This window comes from Pelophylax lessonae (assembly GCF_965119305.1).
Source record: "Pelophylax lessonae genome assembly, chromosome: 2".
NCBI classification, from domain to species: domain Eukaryota; kingdom Metazoa; phylum Chordata; class Amphibia; order Anura; family Ranidae; genus Pelophylax; species Pelophylax lessonae.
The window spans coordinates 297,049,668-297,060,520 of record NC_138769.1 but is presented as its reverse complement, the minus strand read 5'-3'; the positions used below and the strand labels follow the sequence as shown (position 1 = coordinate 297,060,520).

Sequence of the window (10,853 nt, the reverse complement as noted above, 5' to 3'; positions counted from 1 at the left end):
TGATCTTTCCAGATTCATAGCACCATATATCCTGGGGTATATTCCTAAATAGTGATTATTGGGGAACTAATTTGGTATTCACTAATACTATCTGATTACCAGCCACTGCGGCCATAGCTTGGAAACACCATATTCCTGTCCCCAATCCTACATCACAAGGAAGCCTGGGTTACATTCTATGAGTTCACAATGTCCATCTAAGGTGTCCTACTTCCTACCTGTCCCCTGTGTCTGCCCGAAAGCCATTTGTTGCCATACACATATCAGAGAAGAATTGTCCTGATTAATAATGGTCCTGACGAAGCTTACCGCGAAACGCGTCGACCTCTAATCAAATTTAGTCTTCAAGTCAAATATAAGTCTTTGACCTGTAATCTGACAAATTTTCAAATTTATACAAGTGTACAATTGTATATTGACATGTCTTGTGGCCCCCTTTTTTTATTTTATTCATTTTTTCATGTATTTAATTTTGTCTAGTGTTGAGGTTTTCACCTCTTACCGATTTTAACCTTGTGTTTAATAAAAGTATTCTTTTTTAAGAATCTGAGTTGCATGTATCTATCTAATGATGTGCCTCCGAAAGTCCAGTTCTTTTTGTTATGTCTAGTTGATTCATCAACTGACATTTCCTTTTTTCTCATACCCATAGCAATTAAAGTTGGGGATATACACCATCACCCAAAATTTCGTAGAATTTGATGTTTACACTTATATATATTTTGAGCTTTTCTTGGATTGTTTGGTTATAACACATATTGAGTAAAGCACAGACAGCGCTGAGATCTCACACTTCTAATTTTCTAAGGACACCACACCTTTCACCTGGCAGCAGTCTAAGTACATATTTAACCCTTACTTAGCACAGAGCGCAGGAACACTCACATTATTAACTATTTTATGTAGTGTCTCTCTCTCTCTCTCAAAAACCCCCTCTGTACTCTGTCAAATGCTTTCTCTGTGTCAAACCAATATTAGGCATGCAGGGTTTTTTTGTCTCTACACATTCCCTAATTGATATACAGTATGTCACGTAAATTGTGGAAGAGCCTGAAGTGTAGAGGGAAGCCTCTTGTACAGCCTCGGCTCTGAGACCACTAATGTTGCGACAGATGAGTGCCTGTAAGATGTTCTGTCAGCGGCGGTAGTGGCTAGCAGATGCATCGCCAGAGACGGATCAGATCGCTGGAACAGCAGATGGCAGCAGAGACAGCAGACCCGAACTGGGCAGACAGCAGGCGGCAAGTGCTAGACAGCCAGCTGGCAGATAGTAGGTGTGGAATAACTGGCAGCACTCAGCAGGTGAAGGACCAGTTAGCAAGCAGAGCAGGACAGGTGAATGAATGACTGGATGCTAGGTCAGACGAGCCAGGTTAGCAACAGGCGGTCAGATACAGGCATAAATGGCAGGCAGTGAATGGCAAGGATACAAGCAGAAGTCAGCAATGTAGAATCAGGCAGATGATCAGGAGGCAGAGAAAATCCAGAGACAGGCTAAGGTCAGGGCAGGTAGTGTTCAAGCTAGGTCAGGGCAAGCTGGATCAATAACAGAAGTCAACTCCGGAACAGATACAGGTAATTGCTGTAGATCAGACAGCACTGGCTAATAAAACTGCTGAAGTTTAAAAAAATCGCACACACACATGCACAGAAAAACGGGCATCCACACATCTGTGTACATCTTGAGGCTTCATCTGTACTATGGCTAGTGCCTTCCTGACACAGTAGTTTTGAAGGTATCATCTTAGGCTTTCCTGTCCATGGTAAATTCTACTTGGTCCAAATAAATATCATCTGAAATTAAGGGTTAGAGCTCATCTGCCATATTTTTATTTATACAAATGGCGATATTAGTGAAGGAGATAGAGCAGTAGCTAACACATATGGTAGCATCTTTGCCTGATTTGGGTAGGACCACAATACTGCCATGTACTGGGTTTAATCTTTTCGTATACAAATCACAGTCAATGTAATTAGTACATTACAAAATACATACTATATTTTCATAATGCAAGATATGGAACAGAAAATTATAGTGCTGAGGAACTACCATTGAATGCAAACTTAATACAGGAATCTATTAGAAGACAAAAATAAAAATTAAATGGGCATGTTTACATTTAATGAAAGCTACTACCAAGGCATATTATTTTTCATAAATATATCCAATATTGTACAAAAACACAGCAGTGAATTGGAAAAATCTTGAAATGCTAATCTTTGTGTAAAATTCCTCAAATATTTCATTCTTAAGATGCCTACAACATTATGGTGGCTACAGAACAAGTGTTACCAGTAACAATGGGCATACAAGTGTGCAACCTTAAATTGGGTGCAGTTGCATGCTTTGGCTTTAAAGGGGAGAGGGGGGTGCTGGGATGCAAGCCGTTTCTTTGCAGAAATAGTGGTCAGTTGTTATACCAAATAGGCTTGGGTAGGAACATAGATAAAAGCCAACATATGAATCTTTCACAATCTGTAAACAGCTGGAATAGGTAAACTTTCCCTAATGCCTGTAGGTAACTTTATTTATTAAAAAACAATTCCAGGAATCGGCATGTTATACATTGGTCCAGCTTAGACAAGACAGCTATGAATATACCATACCAGGCCGATGCCAATGGAAGCTGGAAATCACTGAAGTAGACACTGCTCCACTTGCTTCTGGATCCTTCACTGAGTGGCCGGCCTGATGTATTGTGAATATAGGAGGTCAGACGCTCGGCATGGGCATCATTGAGAGAATGATTTGCTTTTTCTGATTGTCTGAAAACCGTTCTCTGATTGGACAAGGTGGAGAGCGTGACATCACCGCTCTGCCTTTCCACCTCTTCCAGTCAGAGAATGCTTTGCAAAAATTCATAAAATACAAAGCACTCTCTCAATGATGCCTGTCCCGAGCTGCCAACCTACTGTGTTTATATTACAATGCAGGTGAGCAAGCTGGACCAACGTAACTATGCATAACATGCCAATGAATGGAATTATTCTTTAAACCTAGATAATTTGGCAGTTTGCTAGTAGGATCTTCTATGATATGTTAGCTTCATAGTTACCTTTTAGTAAAATAGTAAATTATATATTCCTGACTTGCTCTGGGCGCTTTCTGAGTATCAGGTTTAAAGATAATTGTTTTGACATTTTTAACACATTTTCTGGTTCGGTAAAATTATTTTGCTAGAAAGGGCTGTGTGTGTCTGAATTCTAAATCAGCATTAATCTTTTTTTTTTTTTTTGGCCTGGGCACAGGATTATAAACCTTCTGCATTCCGCTCCCACAATAGTGCTCAGGATTAAAATTACTAGCATTTTTATAACAGCATTGTTCTCAGAACAAAAAAAAAGACAGGTGCAGAATATCCCTTTCCCCCTGCTATCCACCCATCCAAGCACTAAGTAATGTTCCTCACTCAAACTCTCTGGCATTCAGTGAATTTGTAGGGGTGTCATGGTTCCATAATGTTGTCACTGGAGACTAGGGTCTTTAATTAAAAATGTTGAAAGGGCTCACCCTGTTCAGACTGGCCAAACAGATCCTCCAGTACAGACACAACAGAGGTGAGTGCTCAGATACTGCTGCCTTCGTTACTGGATACATGAGACCTGGACATACACAAGCAGATCTTTTATGTATTAATTGATAATTATATAAGACACATTTAAGTTTTTCAAGATATTTTTCTCCCAAAATCCTTTAGAAAGTGATAGGATTCTTCATAATCACAATAACCTGTGCTTGGTTCATACGTTATCAGATTATTTTTTTTATTCTTTGCATTGCATTGCAAAAACAGATAACAGTGCCATGTTATGCCGATCACAGATTTAATCATTTTTAAATAGTATGCCAAAGTTCAATTGGTGTCAGAATTTATGTGAGAATATGTAAGTGCATGTAAAAGCATTTCTTAGCATTAGAAAATAAAGTTTTTTTTATTGTGTCTGTGCCCCCACTGAGGGGATTTACCTTTCTATTTGTCCTGGTGACCACTGTAACCAAGACAGAAAGCGGGGGAAAATTCAAAATGTTAGATGTCACCCAGGCAAGAGGTGAGAGCACAGTCATTATTGGGGACAAAAAAATTCAAAATTTTAGATGTCACCCAGGCAAGAGGTAAGAGCACATTACTGGGGACACCTGTCATTGTACCTGCTCTCTGACAACAGTTTTATTCAATTTGTAAAAGTTTCTTATTGCGTCTTCAGGACATGAATTAAAGGAAAAACTTTCCAGCAGAGGGCACATATTAAGTACCTGGGTTTTATCATGCCCTGCTCTATACGAAACTAAAAGGAAAGCTTTGGCTTTACATACATTTTATTGACATACTTATATTAAAGATAGTCATTTTCACCATTTTAAAGTAAAAAAAGGAATATTGAATTTAATTTCTAGAATAAAATTTCTCATTGCTTTATAAGTACTTCAGGTAAAATGCACAGTCAAAAGATGAAAGCAACAACAGATTAAAGTAGAGAAAATAGTGACTAGTGAAAATTCTAGAGATAAAAAAAAAAGTGCCGCAATTCAATTTTAATACTTTATAGCTAGGCTCCCTAGTATTGAATAAGGCAAATCTGTAGTTTAATAAGCAGCTAAAATAATCTAACAATGGAAATGTAAAATAGGTAAGATATGACAACTCTCTGCCTTAAAAAAAGATGATTTGACTAAACAGGGAAATAGAGCATGTTCAGAGATCAATGGAATATGAGATCTGTATCCGTACTGTTAGACTTCCTACATTTGTTTTATTTAAATGCAGGAAAAAAATTATCTGGGGGGAAATCAATCTGGAGTATCTAATTTGCTCTTGGACACACAGAATTCTATTTTTCTCTAAATGCAATTAAACTAAAGGCACCTAAACGCAAGTACTATTTAAAATCAGTACAGGCAATTACAGATGTTTAGAAATGTCTTATAACACATGTATGTCAATGCCTGTGTGAATTATCTAAGTTTTTATATTCCTGCTTTCACTTGGAGACAATAAAAAGTACAGTAAGACATGTGGTAATTTGATAATGCGATCAAAGTTTCAATACCATATTTTGTGCAAATGGCAAAGCAATTAAAGCATAAAATGTTGGAAAAATGCAAATTTTTCTGATTAAATTGCTAGAACGTTTTTGGTTTTCGATTTAACCTTTTAATACACTGTTGAAACTGTCAATTTATAGCTTGATTTTCAATACATAATTAACTAAACTCTAGTGGTCGAATAATCTCATTGACGGTCATAAATTGCTTGGTTTTCAGCAATTAGTTTTCATGGTATTTACGATATCTGGTTGATGGAAAGTGGCTCAAACTGCCTGACAATTGCCATGCCTTTGGCCATTTTAAAATGTATGTATAGCCAAAGGTTATTTTCTTGGTTTTAGATATTGTAGAGAAGGGTTATACTCTCTATACTCTCTATAAGGTTACTTTTTGCTGTCTGTATTATTCCAGGGAGATTTCCTCTCGCTTCCTATGTTGGAAACTCAACAGGAAGGTAAAGGAAAATTGCAACCTTAGGGGAATTCCCATCTTAGATAGTTTTCACCAGAACATTTTTGCCCATTGGAATATTTACTCTTGAACTCATGATATTAAAATGTAGGATTTTATCTTACTTTCTGTCACAGCGACACAACGGTCACCAGGTCAAACAGAAGGGTAAATCCCCTCAGCTGTGACACAGATTGCAATAAAAAACTTGAAAGAAGGTCTAACCTAGATGGGTCTAGCCTAGAGAGGTGAAGATCTACTCTTAAACTCATGACATTAAAATGTAGGATTTTATCTTACTTTCTGTCACAGGGACAATGGTCACCAGGTCAAACAGAGGGGCGAATATCAGACCACAACAAAAAAGGTCTAACCTTTTCTCATAAAAAAAAAAAAAATGCCTTTACATAAATTAGGAGCAAGTAGGTATCATTATTATATTCTTCCAACTTAAAACTCAACTCTGGACAATTAAATAAATGAGTCTCATGCAGTGGGGCTGTGCCTACACTGCACGAGTTAATTGCTCATTTATGTTCAGGGGAATCATAAAAGGAGATTTACTTACTTCCTTTGCTCCTCCCTGCAGCTAGATCGGTCCCTGCAGCATCTGCATCTCCACACTCAACTGGTCTAGAGTCCTGGCATCATCAAGAGCAGAGCAGGATCCATAGCCCTGGATATGAGGGTGCCAAGGGCCAGTTGACCACTGGGTCTTTTGGGTGCGCCACCACTCTTCCCAAGACAATACAAAAAGAGCTTTTACCCTTGCAGTACGAATACAGCCCCATTGCAAGGGGGCATTTTTTTTATCTGCTCGGAGTCAGGTTTTAAAGCTTGTATGTAAAGATAATGCAAGTATTTGGTCAAATGTTTAACAATACAATGCATTTAATACTTAGCATAAATATGCTGTATTTGAAGAGACTACAACTTTAGGTATAATAATGTTTGAAATGTCAGTTATTAAGCATTATTTTGTATAATTTAAGCTGTAAATTGATACTTGACATTATTTATTTTTTATGGGGTACTAAAATTGTTGTCAAATTAAATATAAGACCATTTGTTTCATGTCTACCTTTAAAGTTAACCTGTCCCAAACCTGAGATATGTAGAATGACCATATGATACACTGCTCAAAGAAAATTAAAGGAACACTTTTCAATCAGCGTATAGCTTTAAGTCAATTAAACTCCTGGGATATTGATCTAGTCAGTTAAGTAGCAGAAGGGTTTGTTAATCAGTTTCTGCTGCTTTGGTGTTGATGAAATTAACAACAGATGGGCAACAATGATAGGCAACAATGAGACAACCTCCACAACAGAAATGGTTTTACAGATGGAGGCCATTGACCTTTTTTCCCTACTCTTTTCTGTTTTTTACTAGTTTTGCATTTGGATAGGGTCATTGTCACTACTGGTAGCATGAGGCGATACCTGGACCCTTTAGAGGTGGCATAGGATGTCCAACTTCTCCAGGATGGCACATCTATACGTGCCATTGCCAGAAGGTTTGCTGTGTCTCCCAGAACAGTCTCAAGAGCATGGAGGAGATTCCAGGAGACCAGCATACTCTAGTAGAACTGGACAGGGCCATAGAGGGTCCTTAACCCATCAGCAGGACCAGTATCTGCTCCTTTGTGCAGGGAGTAACAGGATGAGCACTGCAAGAGCCCTACAAAATTACCTCTAGCTTGCCACTGGTGTGAATGCCTCTTACCAAACAATCAGAAACAGACTTCACGAGGGTGGCCTGAGAGCCCGGCGTCCTCTAGTGGGCCCTTTGTTCACTGCCCGCCACCATGGAGCTCGATTGGCATTTGCTATTAAACACCAGAATTGGCAGATCTGCCACTGGCGCCCTGTACTTTTCACAGATGAGAGCAGGTTCATCCTAAGCACATGTGACAGAAGTAAAAGGGTCTGGAGAAGCCATGAAGAATGTTATGCTGCCTGTAACATCGCTCAGCATGACTGATTTGGTGGTGGGTCAATGATGGTCTGGGGAGGCATATCCATGGCGGTACGCAAAGACTTCTACAGGCTAGACAATGGCACCCTGACTGCCATTTGGTATCGGGATGAAATCCTTGGGCCCATTGTCAAACCCTACGCTGGTGCAGTGGGTCCAGGGTTCCTCCTGGTGCACGACAATGCCCAGCCTCATGTGGCTAGAGTATGCAGCCAGATCCTGGAAGATGAAGGAATTTATACCATTGAATGGCCCCCACGCTCGTCTGACCTAAATCCAATTGAACACCTCTAGGACATTATGTTTTGGTCCATCTGATGCCGCCAGGTTGCACCTCAGTCTGTTCAGGAGCTCAATGATGCCCCGGTCCAGATCTGGGAGGAAATACCCCAGGACACCATCCGTTGTCCCATTAGGAGCATACCCCGATGTTGTCAGGCATGCATACAAGCTCATGGGGGCCGTAAAACTACTGAGTACCATTTAGAGTTGCTGCAATTAAATTTCAGCAAAATGGACTAGCCTGCTGCATCATTTTTTCACTTTGATTTTCAGGGTGTCAGCCCTGTGTAGGTTGAGAACTGTCATTTCCATTAAACGATGTGGCATCCTTTTGTTCATAACACATTATCCAGTCCATATCAGTATAAAATCCAGCATGATATTTTTCCCAATTGAGATCTGATGTGTTTTCACAGTGTTCCTTTCATTTTTTTGAGCATGTATAAAAGTTATCTCCAGTGATAACGGCATGTTGAAAGGATCATTAGATGTATAGGCAGCGGAACGCATAAGCACCTCTGGACTTTTGATCTAAAAGCCGTGAAGTGAAACCTTAAATGGTAATGGTCAGTAAGGCTCAATTAAAGGCAGCTAGGGGGGCTCTGGAGGTGGGAGGTGCCCGGCTCATCCTAAGCTTATTGCAAGTCATCATGTACACTACTAGCCTACACTGGCAGCTCTTAAACTTGAGTTTAGGAGCTTTTGGCATTTTTTTTTTGTCAATGTACACATAGGCTTTTAGCAGAGTTTAGGAGCTGCCGAGTGCATGATTTTGCCACGGTAAATGAAGGCTAGTGTACATGAAGCCTAAATATGGTAAGTTTGAAGGTTAGCGACAGACATATTTTACTAACTGCAAACTACCTGATTGGTGCATCTAATCTGACCAATCAACACATTGCTACTGGGGGAGTGAGTTAAACTTCACACTGGTGCGATGCGGGAAACCCTGTGACTCATCGCACCTGCATCGCACTCTGGTTCACACTGAGATCTGCGAACCGCTGGGGGTGTCAATGTAAAGTTAATGACACCCCCAGATCAGTTCGCAGACCGCAGTGTAAAATGTGTAATGGTGCAGGAATTGGATCGCATAGGTCTGAAAATATGATCTGATTCCAGTGAGGACCAAAAGATGGGTCCTTCACCATTTTGGTGCGAATGTGATTTCAGCTATACGGTTTGTATGTCTGAAATCGCATCGCACAGACATCGCATGTGATCTGCACAGATATATGGTGCGAATCACATGTGATGTCTGTCATCTCACAAGTGTGAACCCAGCCTTAAAGAATCACTTTCATGATAAATACAATATTCTGTATGTCATTATTATATGCAAAGATAGTATTTACCGGTAGTACATCTCCAAGTTTTTTAATTATTATTTTTTTCCAAATTTACATGCTAACCAAGCTTTCCAGCAAGAGTGACAGTATCAGGGGTAGGGACAGATTATAGCATTACCTGGGGGTACTTGAAAAGTTGTAGCAACATTTAATTAAAACAACAACAAAAAAATATGAATAAAACGTGATCATTGGAAGTATCCTCAGCAGTGTTCTAGACTAGGGAGATTATTCAGTTCTCTGAAAAACCTAATCCTTCACTAGTGTATGTGGAAGAGTAAATGTGGAAAGTACCGTATAAAATTGTCAAGGCTGAAATAATTTATTGTCAATTATGATGCAGAAGGGTTAGGAGGATTAAAATAATCCCATGACACAGGGGACAGTGTTGTCATCATGCAAATGTGCCTAGGACATAATGATGTCTAAATATGGCCCTGACCAGTTTGAAGATAACACTTCGATTTTAATGCATTGTCCCGCTATATCATTTTTACTGGACAGCTGTGTCTGCATGTACTGTATATGTTGAGGACAAATATAACTGAATTAATATGAAATTTAAAAAAAAGGATATATACTGAATAATATTAATGTAAGTGTTAAATGTATTGCTTGTTGCTTTAGCCACAATAAAAAGGAAATGGCAGAGACATTCATGACTTGCTTTAACCACTTAAGCCCCGGAGGATTTGGCTTCTAAAAGACCAGGGGTTTTTTTGCGATTTTTTACTGCGTGACTTTAACGGACAATTGCGCGGTCGTGCGACGCTGTACCTAAACTAATTTGACGTCCTTTTTTTCCCACAAACAGAGCTTTCTTTTGGTGGTATTTGATCACCTGTGCGATTTTTTGATCATGCGCTACAAACAAAAAAAGAGCGTCAATTTTGCAAAAATAACAATATTTTTCACATTTTTTTATATGAAATTCCCCCCCAAAAAAATGTAAAAATCAAAATTTTTTAACATTTTCGGACAATTTGTTTTATGCTACATATGTTTGGTAAAAAAAAATCGCAAAAAGCATATTTTGATTGGTTTGCGCAAAAGTTATCGCGTTTACTAACAAAGGGAAAGATTTTTGTCATTTTTGGTGTTTTTTTTTTAACGCGTAATGGCGGCGTTCTGCGATTTTTTTTCGGTACTGCGACATTGCGGCGGACAGATCGGACCCTTGACTGACATTTTTGACACTTTTGGGGTTACCAGTGACATTACTGCAGTAATCAGTGCTATATATATGCACTGTTACTGCAAAAATTACACTGGCAGGGAAGGGGTTAACTTTATTGGACAGGGAGGGGTTAAGTGTGTCCTAGGGGCGTGATTCTAACTGTATAGGGACATTGCTATTGGTGTAAAAACAAAGATCAACGGTCCTACATAGTAGAACCCTCTGATCTTCATTTTTACACCAGAGAGAATGACGGGCGGCTTGTTTACATAAGCCGCTCCGCCTTTCTCCCTTCACCGGAGCGATCGTAGTGTGACCGGGTCCGTGAACGAGCCGCGGCGGGCGCGTGCCCGCCCGCAATTGGCTCGCAAGTCAGTGACAGGCGAGTGACGTATCCATACGTCACTCTGCCTGGCCGGGGCTGACCGCCGCAGTATATAGTCGTGCGGCGGTCGGCAACCGGTTAAAAATTGCTTTTTTGTAAAAAAGATTAAAGATGTAGAAATGTTCAGCCTTCGCCATTATACATGGATCATCACCAGGGATACATTTTGGGTTCGGGTCAAGCATGGGT

General features: G+C 39.7%; 1 protein-coding gene across 1 annotated transcript in view; it reads left to right on the top strand.

Moving 5' to 3' along the window:
* Nucleotides 1-3,502: 3,502 nt before the first annotated feature.
* The window catches only part of TNNI1 (troponin I1, slow skeletal type), a 44,438-nt gene continuing 37,087 nt past the window's right edge, over nucleotides 3,503-10,853 (top strand). The window contains exon 1 of the mRNA XM_082247129.1: nucleotides 3,503-3,558. The gene's annotated coding sequence lies outside the window, so the exon portion shown is untranslated. The remainder of the gene's footprint in view (nucleotides 3,559-10,853) is intronic.